Genomic DNA, 27183 nt, shown 5'->3' on the forward strand with positions numbered 1-27183 from the left:
GCACCAAAGAAGTTTTGAGGATTGGCGTGACTGCAGAAAGATGATGCACACATGGTTTGGGAAGCCTTAAATGCGATTAACAAACAAGATTGTTGGACAAAACAGTCTGTGCACCCACCTATCCAAGTGGATACAGGCATATGGTGCGAAACCTACACGAATGAACATAGTCCTCATGGTATGAGACACGATCAGTAAGTAGGTGCGAGCAAGGTAATGGTGTGAACAACCCCTCCGATTGGAACCACGGAGTATGGAAAGACCAAGTGCACAGAAGGATATCCACATGGAAGCCTTTAACAAAGTACGTGAAGTGCTGAACAAGGTCCACAATGCGAAGTGAACTGACCGGGACCTGCACGTACCAACGGTTCTATGGGCTTATAGCACCATGCACAAGAACCTGACCGCCCAGGCACCACCAAGGCTGGAGTATAAAGCAAACACTGTAAGTGCTATAGTACATGAAAAGACTAGACCACGCATGATAGCACTGGTAGATACGATAGTTGACGAAACCTTGGAAGAAGAAATCCAACAAGGAAATTCTAGTCTCCAAAAACTTGAGAAAGAAAGGGTGCGATTAAGGAAGAAAAGCACTCTAGTAGATGTTGAAGTCAAGAAGCTAGAGGACGAGATAAAGGAATATTTTCTTGGTAAAAAGACCAGGGTGATAAGACAGGATGTGCATGATCACACTGATAAGTTTGAGGACTATCGCCATGAATTGATTGGTCTGATGCCTTGGCTTGAACCACACATTACTAAGCGAATCAACCAGGGTAGTGCGTTGCAGATGATAAAGTGCGCGATGCCACCTGTAATAATAAAAGGTGGATATTTTGCAGGAAAAATGATGGATGACAAGATGAAACTCTATACAAGTGGTGTGACCACTTGACTAGCTAAGGGAAGTATAGTCTTAGCACTCTAGGCAGTTGAAAGGAAGCATGGGACTATAAACTATTCTGCCCAGGAGCTGCACAATGTTGGAGTTGCACACAGAAGCAAAGAATCACAAGGTTCTCAACCACGCATGGGGGCTAAGCTACCACGCGGGTTGGCGAGAAAGTGACCATTGAAGTCACTATTCATGATGGGATGCTTGACTTGAGACCAAATGGAGCGGGTGGCAGGCATTTAAGACACGATTTATGGGTAAGATTTGGGAAAATTTTCCACCAAGGGAGCATTAATGAACCAGATTTGGGGGGAAAAATCAAATTCAAATGCAAAAAGAGCTATAAATTACAAAGGGCTGCCCAACAAACAACACTTGGTCATTTGCAAATTGAGCTATTAAGCAGAGCCCTGTTTGTTTTATGTCGAGATTTGATTGAGCCCCTAAATTTGCGAGTGATAGATTTATAGATGGACACGATGGCAGTAGCTGAGGAAGTTATGGAAATAACAGAAATTACCGCCGCAGAGGCTGCGTAGGCCCTGACTGTGGGGGATGCTCCAGAAGGTGCCGAGATTGTGGCAGAAATCCTGAAATCACTGCGCAAGCTAAGACCAAAGAATGACAAACAAGCGATGGTTCCCGTATGTGTGTCCCTAAGGAACCCACTGTGCACCAAGTTGTTGATGGAGGAGAAGGTGAAAGCCATAACCATAAAGACCGATGAGGAAGAAGAATACCTGGAGAACCTTATCCTCGAAGAAGACGAGGATGAAGGCATGGAGGAGGAAACTAAGCATACACACCTTATGAAAAAGTTGACCGCCTATGTCCCCCCGTGGAAAGGGAAGGCTAAAGTGCTCAAGGACCTTGACAAGACCAAGAGCTCGCTCTAGACCCCACTCCTCCTAGACAACATCATTTTTTAGGGCACACACCTGAGACATGTGTCGAGTTTAAAATTTGAATATTGGGACCGCGCTGACCATGAGAAGTTCCCTCACATCAAGACCTCACACCTCATGAAGCCCAAGCAAAAAAATGCAGTGGGAGTTACAAAATTAGAGCCATGAAAGTGGTTGCGCAAAGTGGAAAAGGCCGGGTTACTTAACCTGCTCTGGGTGCCGCATTTCCACCACGTTGTTAGTGTCAGCATTTTCACACTACCATCAGTGATTAAAATCTGCTCTTTTGCATTTTCATGTTAGGAGTCCCATATTGATGAGTTTGCATTCCATTAGGTCATGGATCTACTGATGGTGGTAACCACTTCAGTTTTTCCCTCATGATCTGTACTTATTGATCCTCTTCCATATATTTCAGTCATGGCTCATGTTCCCTTTGCAATTCATTTCATTAGGTCTTAGGGTTTGGTCTCATTAGGTTTTAGGGTTACACCAAAGTCAAAATTTGATGAATAAATTACAATAATGATCATCAAGGACATGAGGAGGCTGATAATGATTGGTAAAGCCATAATTTGTCATTTTGAAAGCCTAATGTAATTCTCACCTCAAACCTTGTTTTGAGGTGAAAATAGAGTATTTTGTTTTTATCTTCATTTCTTATGTAATTTTATGTTTCCATATGTAATATTGGTTCCCAGCTGCTCCTAAGCATCTAATGGTGTTTCCAAGCACCTGCCACGGCAAAAATCAAGTCATCATAAGCACCAATTCACCTGCAAAAGTGAAAGAGAACAAGCACTAAACCTTAATTTCCTCTCCCACTGAGCTAGGGTTGGATATGGGAGCAGAGATGTCTGAGAAGAGGAGGCATAAGGGATATCAGAAGGTATGAGGCTATTTCATATCATCAAACATCAGGTCTCCATCATTTGTCAAGAAGTCATTCCAAGGAATAACCCATTCACCACACATAAGGGATGATTTTTCTTAAAATTGTGTTTCTAAGCAAGAAAAGATGCATTTGACAAAAGTGAGAGAGGTTTTTGTCCATCATTGACCCAAGAAGAAAGAAATATTTCAATTTTTACCTAGGTGTCATGGTTTTAGAGAAATGTCAAAAATACAGTTGCTACAAGAGAGTTGATGCACCTCTAGAGTGACCTTTGTAAAATCAATTTTTCTCCTAGATGGAATGACCAAATGACTTTCTTGATGAGACAATTGATAACTAGGCACAAATAGCTTTCCAAGGAGCTACCATGAGCTCAATTTGGAGTTGCGTAAGACCTTCAAAGGTTGATTGCAACATCACTGTGCATTTTGGCAGCCTCATTCTGCACATTTTGTCCAGTCTTGGGAGATTGGACTTTTGACATGGAAAATGAACTCCAAATTGAAAAATTCAAGATGTTCTGGAAAGTAGACTCGACAAGATTTCCAACGAGCTATTATATGCCCAATTTGGACACTGGGAAGGCCTCCAAACGTTTCCTGCAAAATGCATTGCGCTTTGAGAGGGTGGCGCTGCACTTTGAGGCAAAATTTCCAATGCAAAAAACAACTAGCGCCGCACTTTGAGAAAGGCGCTGTGCTTCTGTAGGGTGGCACTGTGATTTGGCCAAAAAAGAAAAAAATCACTCCAAACTTCAAATTTCACTCAAATTTCCTCCAATTTCATGTTTTGCAAGTAAGTACTCCCTCCTATACAGTGTCGAGATTGCACATCTCATGTTTTGAACCTCTCCTCCATTCTTATTGCTAAACCCTAATCCTTCTCCATAAAACCCTAATCTCTTTTTTCATTTCACTAAAACCCTAATCTGTTTTTCCATTTCACTGTTTAGCCTCAAAACTCAAGCCTTTCACTTATCATTTCCTCCATCCTCACCTTCTTTTCATCACTTATATTTCAATCCCATAAACCCTCCTTTAACCCTTACATTTTGTGTCCTAACCTCATAGATTCACTCATAAACTCTAGGGCATACCCTTCACACCATTTACATTGTCCCATCTACATGATTGTAAACATTTGTGAAATTAAACAGTTGGTTTCAATGGACAGAGGAAGTGATTCTGACTATGATGAAGAGACAGTTGGGCCTTCAACTCATGTGGAAACAGGAGATGAACACCAAGAGACAAAAACTACTAAGATATCGGTGTTCTTGACATGTCAGAGAGGGTCAAGGAAGTTGTTTGCAGCTGCCAGGTAGGTGTTTACTCCACAAGGTGTGGAAGGGGCTTTGCCTTCTTCGTCAGCAAAATAGGTATAGGTTGAGCAGCTGAGCAAAGGCAAGGAGAAGATACTGGAGGATGACTTGGATGATGAATAAGAGAGGGAATTTTAGTTAGAAGAGCATGATGATGAGCCACAACACCATACCCATCATGGAGTAGAGAACATTGATTTAGAAAGCCAATATGAAACTAAGCTCAAAACATGCTTATGATGGAAAAGGATGCACACATTCGAATGTTGATGGACATTATAGCAAGGGGTAGATATATCATCACATATTTAGAGTAGGAGAACAAATAGTTGAATGATAAGCAGGTCCTCATGGAACTTGAAATTCTGAAGATGAAGAAGCAAAGTGACAAAGAAGCTCATGTCTCTTTGACTCCCATTGAGCAAGAAATTGAACAAGATCAGGAAACTTGGCTTGATAGGGTTAACATGCATCTTGAAGGATTAATTGACAAGGCCAATAGAGACAAGAAAATGCTCCAGCACATGGCATATCACTACATGACCCACAATAAAATTTGTAAGATGAGGATTAGAAAATTGAAGGCAAGGCTAAGGAGAGCTTTGGAGGGCAAAAAGAAGCAAGATAGATTGAGAATGTTCGCTGAATCCTCCCTAGTCCATCAAAGTAGTTGATGGTTGTGTCCCATGCCAAATTTGGGCAAATTTTGAAGAGTTTTTGCATTTTTGCAATTTTGAAATTTTTAACACATGAAATTTGCCCAAAAGCGCTGGGCTTTTTCCTGAGGCCTCAGATGGAGAAAAGGTTTGCATATTTGGATTCAGCATGATGAGAACATACTCTTTGGAAATTTTCAGAATTTTTGGAGCAAATTTGGGTCACCAAAAGGTCCAAAAATACCAAAACATGACCTTTTTGCCTCTTTTTGGACACACGGAAGCAGTCTTGGGAGATTCAAGTTTTGAGGGGACAAATGACCTCCAAATTTAAAAATTCCAATTGTTCCAGAAACTAGACTTGAAGGCCTTTCCAATGAGCGATCATGATCTCAATTGGGCTAAGGAGAAGGCCTCCATAAGCAAGTGGAATGTGGCGCTGTGCTTTTGACCAGTGGCATTGCGCTTTTGACCAATTTGCTCAGAAAATCAAAATTTCGCCTGTTTTGATTGTGGATTTGTCTTCTCTATCCTCATGGATGTTTTCACTCATTTTATTAATGACATGGCATGTAAATGTGATGGTAAATGGTGTTAGAAGGTATATTCATTAGTTAGAGGTGGTTTTGAGGCTAATGAATCAGTTTCCCTACTTATAGAGACAAGTTGTTTGACTGCCTATATTCCAATTCTTAGTTGGGAAATGGTTGAAACTGCTCCTCTTCTCATGGATTCGACCCCTGATGGTTAGGATGAGTAGTTTTGATGTCTATATTATGTATTTTCTTTGTCATTAGCAAGGGTTGGATTCACTTGGATGCTCTGAACAGTATTGTACATCATTGTAAGCAGTTTGGCAAGGAAATTAATAGGAGTTGCAGCTATTTTTATGGGATACCTGTGGTATGGTGTTTTTGCATAGTTTCTTCTTTTGTTATCATTTTTTTTACATGTTTATGTGTGCCATCATCTATTTCACTGCTTCTAACTGAATGATATCAAGATAAATAGGTAGAATTCATTGTTTACAATGCTCTACCTTGGGAAACCATTTAGTATTCTATGTTTTCTGTTGTTTGAGAAGGATACATGATCTATACATGCCCTCCTCAGCTCCTCACTAGTCTTAGACATCTCACCTCACTCAATTACAAGTGTAAAAGCCTATACCTACCTTGCCCCATAGAACACCTTGTGTTATGACCTAATTTCCCAAACCCAAATTGCCTAGCTCCATCTGATCCAGTAAAAAACCAACAAAATCAATCAAAACCCTTGAGCTACTATACCTAGCATAAAATCTTATTCATAATCTAGTCAGCTTGACTAAGATTCATAAGGAGAGAGCCTTCTCTCGACTTGGTGGGGCTAACTACCAGGTTAAGCTTGGTTTGTGGTTACCCTAGAATTTCCTTCCTTCAACCTGAGGTCAATCTAGGCTCTAACACATGCCCCAATAACAAATTTCAGGCAGCTACTTTTCTTGGTGTATGATGGGTGCTTATGGCTGGAGGAGCCCATCCCCATCATGACAGACTTGATTCACCACATTACTTGGCTTCCATGCAAAGGCGAGGACCCCGCAAACATCTCAGAGGGGAATATAAATGACTTGGCCATCACAAAGGCCATGAAGAAGAAATACAAGCTGGCGAAGAAGAAAAGGGGCTACACCATATCAAACATAAATGATAAAGAAGTGAAAGTGGTGACCCAAATACTAGCCGGTAAGGTTATGCACAAGTGCCGTGCGGACGAAGTACCCGCACTGATGGTAGGACTTGTGGAACAGTGCGTGGAGGGGGTTCAGTTTAACTTGTCCGAGTTCCTCTGCAAGGAATTATTGGAGAATTGTTGCGAAGCTTAGGAACAGGGCAAAATGTTCCACTATGCATGGCTTATGCTATCCATAGTACTTGTGGCAGGGGAATTGCCAGAAGATAGTCAATTCCCCACAATTGACAGGGATCTACTGGAGGCCGCAAAGTATGTTTCGCTCTGGGCCACAAAGGATGCCAATAGGATACGCGACAGTGAAATATTTTGGGTGTTCATGGAGATGAACCTTAGAATGGGGATCAACTATAAGCCGCGATTGTCGCCCATTGTCTATAAAAACCTGCAAAGTTTTGTGAAATTTAAAGCAGACATCCATAGAATATACATCAAAGCGCGCAAGGACCTAGCCAAGAAATGGAGAGAGCTACCCTTTGTAGCCACAGATGATGTAATCTTTAACATACTGGAGACATGGCCACTGGAATGGTGCACTCCACACATCGCGAAGATAGAGAAGTTGGCAGCACAAAGGAAGAAAGAAGAGGCCAAACTGTGCATCGCACAATTGGCAGAAAAGAGAAGGAAGGAGGCAGCAACAGCAAAAGCGCGGGCAGCACGGGACACTGTACAAACAACAACTGAATAGGAAAAGGCCACAACAAAAGCAACAACACAGGAGGCAGCCAAAAAGGTACGGGAGGGCCAAATGTCGCCTTCGCATGGGTAGGAAGAAGAGGAAGAAGAGGGAGGCGCGGACCCACAAACCACGTCAACATAGTTGAAATGCCAGCACCCAACCGAGCAGACATGGTCGTGCAAGAAGGTTAAGGCGTCGAAGTTGTCTATTGACCTGATCACCTTGACTGAGGGTGATCTGCACAACATCAGCGAGAAAGTGTGCGATGTCACCTCTGAGGCCCTCCAAAATTTTATGCAGGAGAATGAGATTATGTTGGGGGCCCTCAGAGCGCAGCTGTTGGAGTTGTAGGTGCACCCTCCTTAGGTTGGTACCCTTTTGACCAGCCTCGAAATCGAAACAATGGAAGCAAAATAGATATTGTGCACTCGGGTGACGAATACCATAGTGCTGCCAGAAGGGGCACTAGTAACAATAAATGAGGCCGACAGGCCTATGGTTAATGCACTGAAGTGTCTTAGCATCAACATGGCTGCACTCACATGGGAGATCTTATACATTCTACAGGATGGGATAACTATAGAATTGTGAGCTAGGGAGAGCCGCGCACTACAAGTCCTTAGCGAGCAAAAAATCAACATGGAACAGTTGAGCTTGCAACATGATGAAGTGCTGTCACAAAATCAACAACTGGTACAGGTAATAGATGAAGCTTGTCAAAGCATCTCAGAGCTGGCCATCCTAGGAGACACACCATCAGAGGCACACATCCATAGGTTAGCAACAGGGGTGCATGAGGCGCGGGAGGAAATGACAAAGGTTCAGCTGGAGCTAAACCTTCAGATCGCTTAGCTGCGGTTAAAGGCACAATTATCCACCCCACCCTAAGTCAGAGAACAGCACGCCAGTGCTATTACTGAGGGACTAGATGAGATTAGTAGTGTAGTGCGAGACTGCACCAGCTTGTTGGAAGAGTCATTTGAAGTCCTCACAAATCTGTAGGAGGATCTCAACATCCAGCGCTTAGAGATAGAGGTGCGAGAACTCTAATAATAGTATGATAGCGTCAAAGGAATTGCACAGATGGTGTTATATACCTAGGGGGGATAATATGGGGTACCAAGGGAGGTACCCAAGGTAATAATGTAATAATGGGATGGGCCATAGTAATAAATAAAGTGGTTAACCCATGTCATGTAAGGGACCACAAGTAGTTAATAATAATGTAATGGGCCCATGGTATTAGTTGATGGTATGAGGGAACCATTGTAATGACCCATGGTATTGTATGTATGAGGCCTATATAGAGGCTAGAGACTTCACTTGGGATATAGTGAAGGAATATTGTATGAACAGGCATATGGCTTGTGGAGTGTTCTCCTTCCTTAAGGAGTGAATGTATGGTGTTGCCCTACCTTAAGGGTTTTGAGATTAATAAAGAAGCATTCTATTTATTTTGATCTTGTTCTTATTGGGTATATTTTTTATTTCTCATATATTCTGGGTTAGATATACAACAATTGGTATCGGAGCACTTTCTTGGGCAAATCGTGGAGAATTTTTTTTATTTTATTTTATTTTTTGCAAGGTTTCGGGGGCGGCGAGTTTGCAGATCAGATTTGTAAGTTTTGGTGCAAGATCTGTAAATTATAATTGCAGATCTGGATTCTATGTGAAAAAATACCCGATTTCAAAAAAAAAATCGGTCGAATCGGAGTCCAGATGAAGGAGATATCGCTGATTTAAAATCAGTGGTGTTGTAGACAATTGTTCGGGGCAGCGAATTTGCGGCACAGATCTGGACGTCTTGGTGCAATATATGCAAAATCTAATTGTAGATTTGGATTCTATGTGAAAAAACACTCAATTTCAAAAAAAAATCAGTTGAATCAGAGTCCGGATGAGGGAGATATCGCTGATTTAAAATCAGCTCTTTTTTGCAGAAATTTTGGTGACGGCGGGAGAGTTGCAGCGCAGATCTGAAATTCTAGTGCCTGTATCAATATTTCTATCACATGGGCAGATGTAGATTGGTTGTTCCATTTCCCAAAACAGGTCATAATAGGGATTCTGAACAATATTGACTAAACTATGACAATTTCAAATTTTCGCCTAGTGTGTGTTTTTTTTTCAAAACTCTCTTCATGGCTTCTAGCAAGGTTCTATGTTTTACAGGAACAGATAATGGTCCTACTATTGAAGAATGCATAAAAGAACACAAGTTATTATGGAAACCTCATTGGAGAACTTTTATAGTGTTTAATTTTAAAGATGAGGCAGCCACATGGTGGGGATTGTTAGCTTTGCTATGCCAGAGGATCCATGGTGGCTGTTGAAATCTTCAAATTATGGCCAAAAACCTCCCTCCGATCAAAAAAAATGTAAGAGGAAAGTCCTTGAAGGGGCGGAAATACATTATCGGGAGGCACAATTGCTCTAAAATCATTAACAAATTCAAAAAACAGGCTTAGGGATCTGCTGTAATCTCGGCCGTTGGATCTGGCCAATCAACGGTCCAGATCGCGTCGGCATTTCGCAATCGGAGGAGGCAGGCAGCGGCAGCGAGGTGGTATCGCTGATATCGCTATCGGCGTATCGCAATGGAGGATTGACAAGGGGGCGGGGCTTTAAACATATGCATACCTCCGACCCGATGGGCCGGACCCGACGACAACACAACACTCCATTTCATATTTTTCAAGTCCGCACCCTTAGCGTTTTCAATGTATTTTATGTATTTTGTTTATATAAAGAAAATACAAAAGGGAGCCTTGATGCCTCGCGATGCGAGAAGTCCAGACCCAATATCATTCAGCGCTCCATTTTATAAACTTTCAAGTCCGCGCTGAGGCCATTTTCATTGATTTTGGGCACGTTTTCTGTGTATTTTTCAAATTTCAAGGAACAGAGGATCGGCCGGCTACTATACGCGACTGTGACCCGAGAGGCGACCCGATAGAGGAGTTATGCATGAATGAGCCTTTGGTGCTCAAATGAGGCAAAGGGGGCACAATTTCTCAGCGGCGTGGAATGTGTTAAAGCAAGCATGGGGCAGTACAGCGCAGCAGCGGCTGCAATTAATTCACAACATGGCCGCATGGAAAGAGGACATGCCTTGGGCAGATAGCAGCAATTATCAGTCATGGACTTCGTCCATATCACACGCCACCTGCTCAGAGAAGAACCGCCGAACTGCAGAAAGGGTCAATTTATTCATTAAAGCATGCAGATCGTAGCAGAGGCCCATTTTTAACTGTAAATGTGGTTGGTGGCCATTTATGGGCTCCTCCACGCATCACCAGCAGAGCAATTTTGTAAACAAACTCCATATATACCCAAAAGAGGGATGTAATAAGGTTGATGAGTGTTAGATGAAGAGAACCCTGTTGTAAGGTTCAACTTCTGGAGACTGTAACTACTTTGTAACCTGCAGCGTCTGGTCTTCATTTCCAGCTAATACAAGCTTCTTTTGCTGTTTATTGCTCACTTTCCACTTCTCTTTCTTGTTCCAGGCTGTGCCTATTTGCATTTGTTCTATTGCTGTGAATGTTTAGCATCAGAGGGGCTGTCATCCCACCTTTGTGTTAGGATTTAGCATGTATCATAGAACATGTGTGCAGGTTTCTGGTTTTTAATACATAGAGAGCTGTCATCCTGTCTGTGCATTAGAAACTAGATTTACAAACCTCTTAACTGGTTGCAGCCGGCCATCACAGGGTCCTGTGCATCTGCTGGTGTGGTCAGTCTTCTCCATTATCACCTTATCCTCAAACTGTGAGTAATAGGTGGTTAAAAGCCTTGTAGTCTGGGGGTGTTCACCCATGTCTGGGGTCAATCATAGTAGAAGTGGTTATCTGGCTTGAATATGCAGCATTTGTTCCATTCATCCACCATTTATCCAACTATATTTGGTTGAATTTGTAATGTTCCTGAGCATCACCGATAAGCAACCTAGGTGAGTTTCTTGGGGTGATAACATTAAATGGCGTCGTTGCCAGGGAGAGGAGAATCAAAGCTCAGCTTCCCTGGGAGAACGACACAGCTTCAAACTTTGATGACAGACAAGGTTTGAACATAGATTTTGGTTGTAATCATCTGTCTGGCGACTCCACTGGAGGAAGGCCATCCTTTGGCGACTCCACATTGAAGTTCTGGCGCAGTTCGTGAAGCTTGCTCGGAGAAATCTTCAGAAATCACTAGCTGGCCAGTGCCTAATCCTGAGAAGATCGTTAATCGAAGAAAATATTGTAGAAGGAGCATCAGGGTCAGGTAAGCCTTAAAGAAGTTTATGTATCTTTGCTAATTGAAGTATTTCCTTCGGAGATTCATTCAGCTCCTTCCCCCATTCATTTCCCTTTCGGACCTCAGTTGAAAGAAGCATCCATGCTGTCTATCGTTTTCCTCTGTCTCTCCTATCCTCTTTATTGATTCATATGACTCAGTTTACCAGTATCTTTTTACCTTACCTCGGTCATGGCAGGCCAGCAAGCCCTTTCACAGATAGAACGAATAGTTGCTGCTAGGTATGCACCTTTGGTCTTGCCTACCGCTTTGAATGCCATGCCTGTAGGAGATTATATGGAATATATGCCTAGATTTACTGGAACTGAGGGAGTGACAGCAGAAGAACATCTTGAAGCTTTTTATAGTTATGCTGACAATTTAGATATCAATGAAGAGGATGTTTGGATGAGGGTTTTTGTTCAAATCCTAGATGGGGAGGCTAGAAAATGGTTTAGAGATTTACCCCCTAGGTCCATTGCAGACATTAATGCTTTAGATGATGTATTTTTAAAGCATTGGGGAAATAATAAAGATCTGCTCTTCTATCATGATGAATTTGGGAACTTGCAAAGAGAAGATGGTGAGCTGCTGTCTGATTTCAATATCAGATTTAATCATTTGTACAGTAGAATGCCAGCAGAAATAAAACCTACCCCTTCTTTTGCCATGCTCACATATGCTAATGCCTTCGATTCTCAGTTCTGCCTGTTGTTAAGAGAAAGGAGATGTGCTTCTTTGGCTGATATGCAAGCTGCAGCCTTTGAAGTAGAAGCCAATATTATGGTTGCAGGAAGACTTGAAGGTGATGATGAATGCAGAAGTCAGGGAGGTGAATCCTCATCATCCTCAGAGCCTGAGATTGATAAATTAGCTAGGATGATCGAGCTTTTGACCTCTGAAGTTTCCAAGTTGAGAGCTGAGCAGCGTTTTGAAGAAGCAGGAGCTCATTGTTCTATTTCTTTTCCAACTCCAGATCCATGTAGACGAACACATGAGCATGCGCAGATTTTGCAGAGAAGCAGAGAGGTAAATGAAGATTAAAGGGTGAAAACCCTTTGTCAAAATATAGTCATGGAAGAAGAGCATCCCGAAGAGGAGGAGGTCCATGTTTTGGAAGGTGCTCCTTTCTTAACAAGGGCTGCTTATGAGGAAGCAATATCCAAAGTCATTGTTCAACAATTTGTCGTAACTGCAGAAGAACAAGTTGACCAGCAGTGGCAGCCAGCAGCAGATCCCTTCCCCCTCGAAGAATTTGTGCCTGAAGCCAGCTCATCTTTACATGGCTATGCAGATCTGCCGATTTTCCAGCCCACTTTTTCCCCCGATCCAGCGATTAAAAAGGGAGAGGAAAACTCTCCATCATCATATTTTGTTTCTTTGTATGCTCAGATGACAAGCCCTCATGGTTGCCCACTAAGCCCTGAAGCAGGCTATAACTCAATGCCCAAGGCTGAGATTGATCACCTCAGTCTTAATATTCTGATGCCTGCTCAGGAGGTCTCCACACAAATCGAAAGGGCAGCCGTCCAGATAACAGAGGGAGAGGATGCGCAGTCATGGGAGTCCTCCTTGGATGAGGATTGTTCAAACAAAGTTTCAGGAGCGGAGGTTGTTTCTGTATCCCCTGCACAAAAATTCAATGGTTCCTTTTTTATATTAGTGGAGCAGGCCGCAAAAGACACAGACTCGTACACTGCAGCCATGATTATCCAGCAGGTGTACAAAGGCTCCTCTGAAAAACGTCCAAGGAGGAAAACACACAGAAAGGGAATGAAGCACCGATCATCTCTACCTATTAAGCTCAAGTGTCCTAAACTGTTTGAGGTGGATGATCAAATAAATCCTGTCCTGCTGATATATGATGAACCAGGCTGAGAGCAGGAGAAACAATTTTGGTGGCCCAACAAATGGGCAAATTTTGAAGTTTACATTTTCAGGCTTTTATGTTTGTAAATAGTTTCTTGTTCAGTTTTTATTGTATGCTTAGTTGACTCCATGCCCAATGGATACTAGGCAAGTGTTTTTCAAGCTGATTTTGTATGAAGGCATTGATCTGCAGGTTCTTGAGACCTCACAGGGAGGATCTCATCCCCAGAAGGAGCCAGTGTTAGCTTTGCTATGCCAGAGGATCCATGGTGGCTGTTGAAATCCTCAAATTATGGCCAAAAACCTCCCTCCGATCAAAAAACTACAAGAGGAAAGTCCTTGAAGGGGTGGAAATACATTATCGGGAGGCACAATTGCTCTAAAATCATTAACAAATTCAAAAAACAGGCTTAAGGATCCGCTGTAATCTCGGCCGTTGGATCTGGCCGATCAACGGTCCAGATCGCATCGGCATTTCGCAATCGGAGGAGGCAGGCAGCGGCAGCGAGGTGGTATCGCCGATGGGCGATCGCCGATATCGCTATCGGCGTATCGCAATGGAGGATTGACAAGGGGGCGGGGCTTTAAACATATGCATACCTCCGACCCGATGGGCCGGACCCGACGACAACACAACACTCCATTTCATATTTTTTCAAGTCCGCGCCCTTAGCGTTTTCAATGTATTTTGTGTATTTTCTTTATATAAAGAAAATACAAAAGGGAGCCTTGATGCCTTGCGATGCGAGAAGTCCGGACCCGATATCATTCAGCGCTCCATTTTATAAACTTTCAAGTCCGCGCTGAGGCCATTTTCATTGATTTTGGGCGCGTTTTCTGTGTATTTTTCAAATTTCAAGGAACAGAGGATCGACCAGCTACTATACGCGACTGTGACCCGAGAGGCGACCCGATAGAGGAGTTATGCATGAATGAGCCTTTGGTGCTCAAATGAGGCAAAGGGGGCACAATTTCTCAGCGGCGCGGAATGTGTTAAAGCAAGCATGGGGCAGTACAGCGCAGCAGCGGCTGCAATTAATTCACAACATGGCCGCATGGAAAGAGGACATGCCTTGGGCAGATAGCAGCAATTATCAGTCATGGACTTCGTCCATATCACACGCCACCTGCTCAGAGAAGAACCACCAAACTGCAGAAAGGGTCAATTTATTCATTAAAGCATGCATATCGTAGCAGAGGCCCATTTTTAACTGTAAATGTGGTTGGTGGCCATTTATGGACTCCTCCATGCATCACCAACAGAGCAATTTTGTAAACAAACTCCATATATACCCAAAAGAGGGATGTAATAAGATGGATGAGTGTTAGATGAAGAGAACCCTGTTGTAAGGTTCAACTTCTGGAGACTGTAACTACTTTGTAACCTGCAGCATCTGGTCTTCATTTCCAGCTAATGCAAGCTTCTTTTGCTGTTTATTGCTCACTTTCCACTTCTCTTTCTTGTTCCAGGTTGTGCCTGTTTGCATTTGTTCTATTGCTGTGAATGTTTAGCATCAGAGGGGCTGTCATCCCACCTCTGTGTTAGGATTTAGCATGTATCATAGAACATGTGTGCAGGTTTCTGTTGTTTAATGCATAGAGAGCTGTCATCCTGTCTGTGCATTAGAAACTAGATTTACAGACCTCTTAACTGGTTGTAGCCGGCCATCACAGGGTCCTGTGCATCTGCTGGTGTGGTCAGTCTTCTCCATTATCACCTTATCCTCAAACTGTGAGTAATAGGTGGTTAAAAGCCTTGTAGTCTGGGGGTGTTCACCCATGTCTGGGGTCAATCATAGTAGAAGTGGTTATCTAGCTTGAATATGCAGCATTTGTTCCATTTATCCAACTATATTTGGTTGAATTTGTAATGTTCCCGAGCATCACCGATATGCAACCTAGGTGAGTTTCTTGGGGTGATAACAGGGATTACTTAACCAAAAGAAGTGTTTCGACCTGCCCGATGAAGAATTTGAAAAATTACTTTTAGACAGATGGTCTCATGCCAGAAAACAAGATAAAGAGAAACATGTGGGGCTATTTCCTACTGGTATATCCTTATTGCAGGTTCATGGATTGATTCAGAAAGAGAAGGTCATTGTTTCTATAAATCCTAGTTGCAAGCATAATCTCATAAATGTCAACTTGGCAAAAAAATTGCAAGTTCCAGCGAAACAAATTGGAAGTACACAAGTTGATGATGAGGTTGTTCAAATTTATAAGGATTTGAAACTTTCTATGGATAAGTATGTGTTTCATGGTGATTTTTATGCTTCAGATATGGATAACATGGATGTTGTTTTGGGATACCCTTGGATGGAATTAGTGGGTACTATAAATATTAATGTGCAGAAGAAATTCTTGAAGCTCTGGTGTAAAAAGAAGAAAATTATGTTATAGGATATTTCCATTAATAAGCAGGTAGAGTCCAAGGAGGTTGAAGCAGAAGATGTTACAGGGACTGACATATCAGATGATGAGCAGTTGATGGTCGACAATCAAACACAAACAGAAGCTGAAGCCGAAAAGGTAACAGGTGCTGACACATCTGATGAGGGTTCAGTGGTTGAAGTCATATTGGAAAAGAAAACACCACAACAGGAACCACAACAGGGTGAATTAAAGAAAAAGACATCGTGGGTTAAAACTTCAACATATCATCACCCACATCACCCCGTAAGACAACCATCAAGATGGAAACCAAGTAGTCACATGACGGATAGCGAGGAGAGAAGATCCACCCACTACACATCAACACAGAATAGCTGCCACGGTCAACTTCCATCTCAAGCGAGCGAGGCACCAGCGAGATCGAGGGTTCACCTTTCTCTTGGATGGCTAGATGCACGTGCATGGTACCAATGGACTACTCTTTTGAGTAGATCTTGTTATTTATGTTCTTCCCATGTTTCAGGGACGAAACATGCTTAGGGGGGTGGAATGTTATATACCTAGGGGGGATAATATGGGGTACCAAGGGAGGTACCCAAGGTAATAATGTAATAATGGGATGGGCCATAGTAATAAATAAGGTGGTTAACCCATGTCATGTAAGGGACCACAAGTAGTTAATAATAATGTAATGGGCCCATGGTATTAGTTGATGGTATGAGGGAACCATGGTAATGACCCATGGTATTGTATGTATGAGGCCTATATAGAGGCTAGAGACTCCACTTGGGAGATAGTGAAGGAATATTGTATGAACAGGCATATGGCTTGTGGAGTGTTCTCCTTCCTTAAAGAGTGAATGTATGGTGTTTCCCTACCTTAAGGGTTTTGAGATTAATAAAGAAGCATTCTATCTATTTTGATCTTGTTCTTATTGGGTATATTTGTTATTTCTCATATATTCTGGGTTAGATATACAACAATCCTTGACTATCTCCCATGTGGAGTCTCTAGCCTCTATATAGGCCTCATACATACAGTACCATGGGTCATTACCATGGTTCCCTCATACCATCAACTAATACCATGGGCCCATTATATTATTATTAACTACTTGTGGTCCCTTACATGACATGGGTTAACCACCTTATTTATTACTATGGCCCATCCCATTATTACATTATTACCTTGGGTACCTCCCTTGGTACCCGATATTATCCCCCTAGGTATATAACATTCCACCCCCCTAAGCATGTTTCGTCCCCGAAACATGGGAAGAACATAAATAATAAGATCTACTCAAAAGAGTAGTCCACTGATACCATGCACGTGCATCTAGCCATCCAAGAGAAAGGTGAACCCTCGATCTCGCTGGTGCCTCGCTCGCTTGAGATGGAAGTTGATCGTGGCAGCTCTTCTGTGTTGATGTGTAGTGGGTGGATCTTCTCTCCTCGCTATCCGTCATGTGACTACTTGGTTTCCATCTTGATGGTTGTCTTGCGGGGTGATGTGGGTGATGATATGTTGAAGTTTTAACCCACGATGTCTTTTTCTTTAATTCACCCCTTACTGGAGCCTGACTGTTATCTGGTGCATGTTGTGGTGCCTGATGTGGTGCCTTATCTTCCAATATTACTTCAACCACTGAACCCTCATTAGATGTGTCAGCACCTGTTACCCTTTCAGCTTCAGCCTCTGTTTGTGTTTGATTGTCGACCATCAACTACTCATCATCTGATATGTCAGTCCCTGTAACGTCTTCTGCTTCAACCTCCTTGGACTCTACCTGCTTATTAATGGAAATATCCTGTAATATAATTTTCTTCTTTTTATACCAGAGCTTCAGGAATTTCTTCTGCACGTTAATATTTATAGTACCCACTAATTCCATCCAAGGGTATCCCAAAACAACATCCATGTTATCCATATCTGAAGCATAAAAATCACCATGAAACACATACTTATCCATAGAAAGTTTCAAATCCTTATAAATTTGAACAAACTCATCATCAACTTGTGTACTTTCAATTTGTTTCGCTGGAACTTGCAATTTTTTTGCCAAGTTGACATTTATGAGATTATACTTGCAACTAGGATTTATAGAAACAATGATCTTTTCTTTCTGAATCAATCCATGAACCTGCAATAAGGATATACCAGTAGGAAATAACCCCACATATTTCTCTTTATCTTGTTTTTTGGCATGAGACCATCTGTCTAAAAGTAATTTTTCAAATTCTTCATCGGGCAGGTCGGAACACTTCTTTTGGTTAAGTAATCCCCACCATGTGGCTGCCTCATCTTTAAAATTAAACACTATAAAAGTTCTCCAATGAGGTGTCCATAATAACTTGTGTTCTTTTATGCATTCTTCAATAGTAGGACTATTATCGGTTCCTGTAAAACATAGAACCTTGCTAGAAGCCATGAAGAGAGTTTTGAAAAAAAAAACACACACTTGGCGAAAATTTGAAATTGTCACAGTTTCGTCAATATTGCTCAGAATCTATATTATAACCTATTTTTAGAAATGGAACAATCATTCTGCATCTGCGCATGTGGTAGAAATCTTGATCCAGGCACTTGAAATTTCAGATATGTGCTGCTACTCTCTCGCCGTCACCAAAATTTCTGCAAAAAGAGCTGATTTTAAATCAGCAATATCTCCCTCATCCGGACTCCGATTTGACTGATTTTTTTTTAAATTGGGTATTTTTTCCTAAAGAATCTAGATCTACAATTATATTTTGCAGATCTTGTACCAGGACGTCTAGATCTGCGCCGCAAAATCGCTGCCCTGAAAATTGTCTACAACCCCACTGATTTTTAGATCAGTGATATCTCCTTCATCCGGACTCCGATTCAACTGATTTTTTTTTTGAATTCGACTATTTTTGCACAAAAAATCCAGATCTATAATTATATTTTATATATCTTGCACCAAAATGTACATATCTGACCTGCAAAGTTGCCACCCCTAAAACCCTGCAAAAAATAAAAAAAATCTCCACTTTTGTGCCCAAGAAAGAGCTCTGATACGAATTGTTGTAGATCTAACCCAGAAATATATGATAATGGAAATAAACCCAGAAACAATAAGATAGAAATAGATAGAAATGCTTCTTTATTATCAACCCTTAAGGTAGGGCAACACCATACATTCACTCCTTAAGGAAGGAGAACACTCCACAAGCCATATGCATGTTCATACAATAATCCTTGACTATCTCCCATGTGGAGTCTCTAGCCTCTATATAGGCCTCGTACATACAATACCATGGGTCATTACCATGGTTCCCTCATACCATCAACTAATACCATGGGCCCATTATATTATTATTAACTACTTGTGGTCCCTTACATGACATGGGTTAACCACCTTATTTATTACTATGGCCCATCCCATTATTACATTATTACCTTGGGTACCTCCCTTGGTACCCCATACTATCCCCCCTAGGTATATAACAGATGGTCGCCCTCACTCTCGTGTAGATGTAAGAAGCCAAAACGCTAAATGAATAGGTGGATGTGACACTACACAAGGAAGTAGTCCTAAAGGCGCGCATTCAACCTTGGATCGATGACGCCTTCACCATCACAGCAAAAATTGAAGGAAATCTCGTACAAATGCAGGGGATACAAGAACAAATGCAGAGAAGTAGTTCCGACACCGTGGTCTTGGAACAACACGTACAATAGATCCAGCAGGCAGTAGCTCAGTTCGCTGCCGACCTTGCAGTAGTTTGAGCAGAGTTGGAAGGACTCCGCATGAAGATCTTCGCACCGACAAAATGCCTTGAGGGCAAGTCATGATGTTTGTGTAGGGGGCCTGTTGGGCATGGAATCACCCCCGAGGCATGTTTTGGGGCTTAATGCCCAAGTTTTGACCAAATCCTTTTGTAAAAGCTTAGCAAATTGCTAGCACGGAGCGCGAAATCATAATAGAGTCACAAGGTTGTTCGCCCTAGTTTTTGTAATGTAATGTCCACTGGATAGACCTACCTTGTATAAATAGAGCAAGGCTCTAAGTGTATAAGATAACTAATAGAGGATAGGATAAAAGGATGAGAAGTCTAAGTGATTGAGTCAAAGTGTGAAGTGTGTCTTTGGGTCGTAGAGTAGGAGAAGGCTCTGCAGTTGAGTGCGTAGAGGCCTAGTAGTCTATAGCTGAGTGCGTGAACCCCTGCAGTTGAGTGCGCAGGGCAGGTCAAGTTTGTAACCGTTGGGAGAATCAATAAAGAGAAGCTTACCATATTTATGTGTATCTTTTCTTGTTTTAATGTATGATTGGGTATAATCTGCAAGTATATTGTTTATTTGTTGTGCTAACTCATTTGAATGCCTTGTATAAATAAATATAACATAAGACATCCAAGTACACGAAGATAATTAGATGGTACAGGAAGATAAGTAAGATCTTGGGTAATAGCGAAGAGCGTTGCTTTAGCAGTGCAGAAGCTCCACAATCCCTGGTTAGGGCTACATGAAGATAGTATATCAGGGTGTGAGGAACAGGGAAGTGCGTGAAGTGACCTGTGGGCAGGGATGAATAGTGGGACCAGCTGAACCTCTCAGACATCTCAAGGGTGCGGAAACCTGGTTCCAGCACCCTCCCATACTACTTCATGTGAGACCTCAGTCCGTGCTCTGCGGACTGTTGTGAAAAGGGCCAGTAGTACAGGGATTTGTTTGGCTAATTAACTTCGAGCCTGGGTCAGGCTCCAACAAGCCAACAACCTAGTGACCTCATATGATTAATAAAATATTTTATTTTTTTGATTTAATCATGAATACATTCATTAATTTGCATGTGGAAATTTTCATTTTTCCTCCTTAATGTTTGCAATTTAGCTACAACAACACCTTCACATGTATTCTTTAAGATATCATATGCTTCATTAGATGATACTACACCATTGATTCTTGGAAATATAGATTCTTCAACAATACTTCCTATAAGTGAAAGTGTTTCATTATCTTTCTTAATGAGTTCCTTAAGAGATTTCTTTTCATCGTGACTTAATCCTTCGAATTCAAGTTCCAACAAATCTTTAGTGATGAATATGGGTTGCATGTGCTTGCTCCAATAAAAAATAGTTTGTGGCAACAAGTTTAGGCAATACAATACTACTTGTCTCCACACAATAAGAGAGAAAATTGGAGAAAATACAGAAACAAACACAATGTGTCCCACTTTGACCCAGGATAAGAACCAATGTCCCAAAAAATTGGGACTCAACCACCACCAACACAAAAAAAAAAAAGAAAAAAAAAGTTTTATTAATTGGAAGATATAAATAAAGGCTAAGAAGTTCAATTCTATCTAAGATTGAACCAGACTCCTTCAACCAATGTGGAATATTACGATGCTTGATCACGTAACACATTATTGTAGAAGAGCATTGAAAGTAGATAATGCAACTCTTAAAAATCCAAATATTTCGAAAGTTGTTAGCCTTGGCTTGCCAGGTTGGAAAACGAAGGGAGATGTTATCACCTTGTGAGCGTACTAGTCTTTCCAATGAAGTTCATTCTTGTTGTATGCATATTATTATGATAGCAATTATATCTAAGTGAAAATCTTAGATGAATTTCACAAAATAAATATCCCTATTCATGGATTTTTAATTTTTTTTCTTTAATTGAATATCATAAAATAACTGCAATGATAGTAAACTATCATGTGTTAAAGAATGGAGAAGTTTCCAAATCAAGATAATTAAGGACAAGGGAAAAAAATATGTGAATGAAAAGATCATGACCACAAAACAAACTTTTACACAATCCATGTGACTAGCACACCAATGAAAAGGGAAACATTAATGAAATGTCCATATACCACAAAATAATTGAAAGTTTCAAATAAAATTGAATAAAATTGAATTCAGCTACTTATATATGCGTTGGCTTATTGTTTCACTCATATTTTATTTTTCGCATCCCCAAAATCTTTCTTGAATTAGTCATTTTTCAAGTGAAATGTGTGGAAATAGTTCACCACTCCACACATATTAGCGCACCTCCACAAGGCTTACACCATAATTTCCAGATTTCCTATACTTATTCATTTGTCCTTATGTGTAAAATGTTTCATCAATCATTCTTTCACATATACAATCTGCTAAGCATCATTTTACTACACATTTAGTCCTTGCACATATCCATTGTTCCTACACATTCAATCCTTCACATGAGCAGTTTTTGCACATTCATGTTTCCACACAAGATGTCATAACATTGACTTTCTACTTATATTCCATACCATTAGAGAAATTTTGAGGTAACAAATCAGTCTCAAAACAAAAATCTACAACAAATTTCAACTTTATAAGAACTAATAGGATTCAATATGATGATGTCAACCATGGTGGATGATTCACCATTTTCGGAGTAAAAAGGCAAAGAAAAACTACTTTTTCAACTCATATTATGTGATTAAGATATATCTATAATTGTTTTCTGTCTGTAACTGCCCCTCCCACATTTACCCACTTTTACAAGCCCTCTAGGATAAACGTGAGCTGAGTGTTACTATGACATGACCTGACCTCTAAGTTTTGGTTATGGAAGTGTGGTATACAAACCGAAAGCATACTACCATCCCTCAAGGACACCAAATCACCCAGGTGTCTGACAACAACCATTAGTGATCAATCCCCAAGTTGGAACTTTCTTTTCTCAAGCTTAACACCCCAACCACATGCTTGACACACTATGCATGCAGGTTAAAAGCTCCAACCACGCACATGACACATTGTGCATGTGGTTACAACCAAAATTTCCTTGTTATGTGCTACTGACTATGAGATTTGTGCCACGTTTTTAGGGCTAGCCCACAAGCCTCTTCCTAGAACAACTGGGAACTCACTAGAACTCAGTGTCAGATGATAACAAGTATGTGCAATGAATACTAGGGCTAGGTCTTGCTCATAACATGCAAGGAACATATGAAACATTTTTTTAAACACATGGTAAACATAGAAGCTATAGAACATGAATTCATATCTGATCATGGAATTGTTAACTTCATTAGAGAATAATCAAGAAGGCTCAATAGACTCTCAAGCTAGTTGCAACAACACTTGTTATCCCATACACACATTAACCATTCGATAACTTATAAAGCCATCAACAAAATCCATAGCAAGAGCACATCATTCAACCATGCGTATAACCAGAATGAAATACATGATAGATCAACCATGAGATCAAAATAATAGATAGTACATGTGCTCATTTATTATAACAGAAAAATTAGTCATATTAATATATGCAATATCCAACCAAGTCAACGACTTCCACGTACCACCCGACCATAGATTGGGCTGAACCAAATCTGTTTCTCAACCAATAACCCCTGTGCCATATTCCAAGCATGAATGTGGGATCATATGGGTTAAACCAAAATAAAACCAACTAGGGATTCCAGAGGTCAAACCACCTCAACCCACAACCATAGTGATTTCACCCAACCAATCTAGAAATCACTAACACCAAACTAGATTTGTCTCATCCCAAGTTGTCTAGAGCTCGAGGGATTACCATCTCAACCCATTGTTGAAAATAGAAAAAAGAAATGTTAAAAATAACATCTAGAAATTCTAATTTAATTTGTCCTTGAATTAAATTAGGAATTAAAATGAAATTATATTCTCATAACAACTTGTAATAGTTAATTAAGTTAGTTTGACTTAGTTTTTTCAATAAATTCAAGTTGGAAGTCTATCTAGAGTCATGTAGAGTGATTCCTAAATTTTAGGGGTCCAAGTTGAGTTCTTTTGAGTTTCAATTAATTAACTCAATCTAATTGAGCTAAAGTCAGTTAAAATAGTTCAATTAGTTGGAGGAACTATTAGGACATCTAGTAGTGGGGATCAAATTCAGTGTAGCCTCACTGCTCCACCAGTTAACTGAAGATACACTCATAAATATCCCATGCATCTTAGTTTTGAGAAAGACCTAATTCAGGTTAGAGTTCAGGGACAACATACTACCAGTTGTATAATTTTATGAGTTGTACAAATGGTGCATGCAATTAGTAGAAGGCCTATCATGGATTGCACAATTGTGGTGAGGGATTTTCCAAATTAAATATGGGCCAATTCCCTTAGGGATTACGCAAGGAAGTAAGGTCTTGGCAGGCAGTAGAATTAGTTGTGTTGGCTTGAGCTGGTTTGTGAAGAAGAGAGATAGATTTTACTTATGCAGAGATTGTTTGGGTTGAACAAGCATTGAATTTTCTTCTCAGATCTTCTCGTTAATGAAATATAGATAGTAAAGGTTTCGAGTAGTTGATTTCCACATAAAAACATTGTGTGATGTACGATTGAAATTCTTCCTTTTCTACTTAGTGTTTTCATTGACTAATTTTTTATTTCTCGTGATGAGTAGAGTATATTTTTGTCTTATGTTTGAGAATATCACATAAGCTATTGAATATACTAGTAAAAATCTACATGGTATCAGAGCTGAAGACAATATAGAAGAGGATAATTTGAGTTTATTTTGTAGGTGAAATCGAATTTGCAAGTTCATACTTTAGAGTCAGAAGTATGTCATTCTACAGTTTGAGACTTGAGTATGCCCTGGAGGGCATCTCAAATTACATAGCATCGAAGGAAAGGATAGAGGTAGTGTTGGAAGACAACGAGTTGAAGGAATTCATAGAAGGATTATGGCTAAATGGAGTTAGTCTGTGGCAAAAGTGAGAAGGATTATCCTAAAATGAGTTCTAGATCATATTGTCTTGAATATCCATGGTAAGGAAACTCCATTTGCAAATTGGAAGGCATTGATGGACCTATTTCAAAATAGAAGTGACCACAGGAAGCTTCCACTGAAGGATAAACTCAGAAAGAACAAGATGGAGAAGGACGAATCTAGTCTGAAGTACTTGACCAATTTCACCCAATGTAAATATGAGCTTGGAAGTGTCAGGATTACTATTTCCGAAGATGATTTGGTGAACCTATAACTTCTAGGACTTCCCAAGAGTTGGCACGGTTACCAGGACCTAGTTAATAGGAGGGAGAAGCTACTAGAGTGGGAGCGATTTTGGTCTGACTTGGTGCAAGAAGAGTTTCAATGAAACACCAGAGATAGGACCTCATCGAAAGAAGTGGAAGACGAATTTTCATTAGTTAGCAAAGAAAAGAAATCCAAGGGAAATAAGTACCAAGGTGAGGAGGGCGTCAAGAATAAGGACTTGTTGAACATAAAGTGTTTTCATTGTCACGAGTATGGACACTATGCCACGAATTTCCCACAGAAGAAAGCAAGCAAGAAGGATCCGATAATAGTAGCAGACAGTGAAGCTCTAGATTCACAATTCGAACTTGATTTCACTCTCATTGCATGCACGGCCAACACTGTAATGGAAAGCATGTGGTATCTCTACAATGGTGCCTCGTCCCATATGATCGGGAATAAAGATCTCTTCAGTTACTTGAAGGAGAAATACCTCAAGAAGAACATAGAGTTTGGAGATGATGGGAGGTATAGCGTGAGTGACATCAATATAGTTACCTTTCAGAGGGAGTCTGGCTCCCTTCTCAGATCCACAGATGTGATGTATGCTTTAGGACTAAATAAGGATCTTTTTTCCGTCGCTGTATTAGAAGAATGTGGCTACAATGTGATTTTTAGCAAAGGAAAGGTTTTCCTTGGACACATTGCCATAGGACAAGTGTAATAGATTGGTGTGTGAGGCAAGAACCTGTATGTACTTGAGGTACAATATGCATGCAAATCCTTGAGGATCAAGGAAAAGGTTAGAGAATTGGTGGTTGAGAGGGAGCGTAAATTACCTCACAACATGTAGCCTCAGAAGAAGACTTAGTAAGTTGTGGAGAAACCACAGTTGGAGAAGCAAAGAGGAGACTGAGTGGAGACATCCACTCAGGAAGTGACCTCCAGTAGGGGGAAATTTTGAGCCAAGTGGGCAGAGGGAGCACATGTAGCAATACATATAGGTGAGAGGTGCGGCGATGTGAAGTAATAGTCCTATGAGTGTAGAAATTTGGGCAGGGTCCATTGAGATGTTTTGTCTCATGAATCATTACATTGCTACAGGAGCCCAGAGTACATAGTAGCAGGATGGATTAGTGGCGGCTGATGTAGTCAAATTTCATAGTGATAAATGCAGAGACTGGAAGTAAATAGATACTAGGGAGCAAAGAGACGCGCTGGAAGGAGCCCAGATGGTACAGTGCAGAGTCAAGAGCAACAAAGAGTTTTCAGTAGAAACTGCAGTAGCTAATAGTAGTTAGAGGCTCTGGTGATAATTCAGTGTTGATGTTTTTTGGATGTTGATGTTCCAATAGAAATTGTAATAGTGACAAGTGTTGCATATAGAACATTCCAAAAGTGCCAAATCAGAATAAAGATGAATTCCTTCATTGTTGAGAGGGAGTGTTGAAAATAACAATAAGAAATGTTAAAATTAGCATATAGAAATTGTAATTTAACTTTTCCTTGAATTACATTAGGAATTAAATCGAAATTCTATTCTCATAGAAACTTGTAATAGTTAACTAAGTTAATTTGACTTAGTTGGCTCAATAAATTCGAGTTCGAAGTCTATCTAGAGTCATGTAGAGTGATTCATAAATTTTAGGGGTTTAGGTTGAGTTATTTTGAGTTGTAATTAATTAACTCAGTCCAACTAAGTTAAATTCAGTTAAATAGTTCAATAAATTGGAGGAATTATTAGGAGGTCTAGTAGTGGGGATCAACTTCAGTGCAGCTTCACTGCTCCACTAGTTAACTGAAGATTCACTCATAAATAAATCATGCATGTTAGTCGATCTGAATTTAAACATGAATGCAACAAATTATAGAGATAACCATAGATACAAAGATGCAGTAGAAATAACACTTCATTTCATTAATATCAAATACTGAAATATGCTTACAAACAAAATGGAAATAAGACTAGCTTCGGCGATGGTGGCTTATCTCTTAGAAGCAATGTGGATGCTACATGCCTATGAATTGTGTTACAATGAGGCTTGAGGGCCTATTTATTATTGAGAAGAAATGGAAAACCCCAAACATCCAAAAACCTAACCCTAGGAGATGAAACACCAAACTATGGGCCCCATTGGGATAAATTGGTACATCAACTTCTTGAGGTCATAACTTTGGCATACAATACCTATTTGATGCATATAATACCTCAATAGAGAATGCTGAGTTAAAATATTATCTTTTCCACCAGTGATTTTCCCCAAAAAACATCATTTAGGGACTCAAAATGGCTCTAGAAGTTTAGGACCCAAAAAACGGCCAAAAATAGTAAACTATTCTACAATTAAGGAAACTAAAAAAACTGAAAGAAAGAATTATGGGGGTCCAAGTGGAATAGCCGGATGCCAAAAATATCCACCTAGATCATTCCACCCCACTTAGGAATCAATGGTACCCATTGCGTTGAGTTCCTCCATGAGATGAGGAAACTTCTCCTGAACTTAGTCCCTGGCGAACCACTTGCCATGGTGAAGGAGTTGGCCTGATTTGACAACTCGATATAGTTGGATTCTTTGTT

Source organism: Pinus tabuliformis, chromosome 3_2 (genome assembly GCF_031772625.1).
Source record: "Pinus tabuliformis cultivar Carrire ecotype Pingquan chromosome 3_2, CPIR1, whole genome shotgun sequence".
NCBI lineage: Eukaryota > Viridiplantae > Streptophyta > Pinopsida > Pinales > Pinaceae > Pinus > Pinus tabuliformis.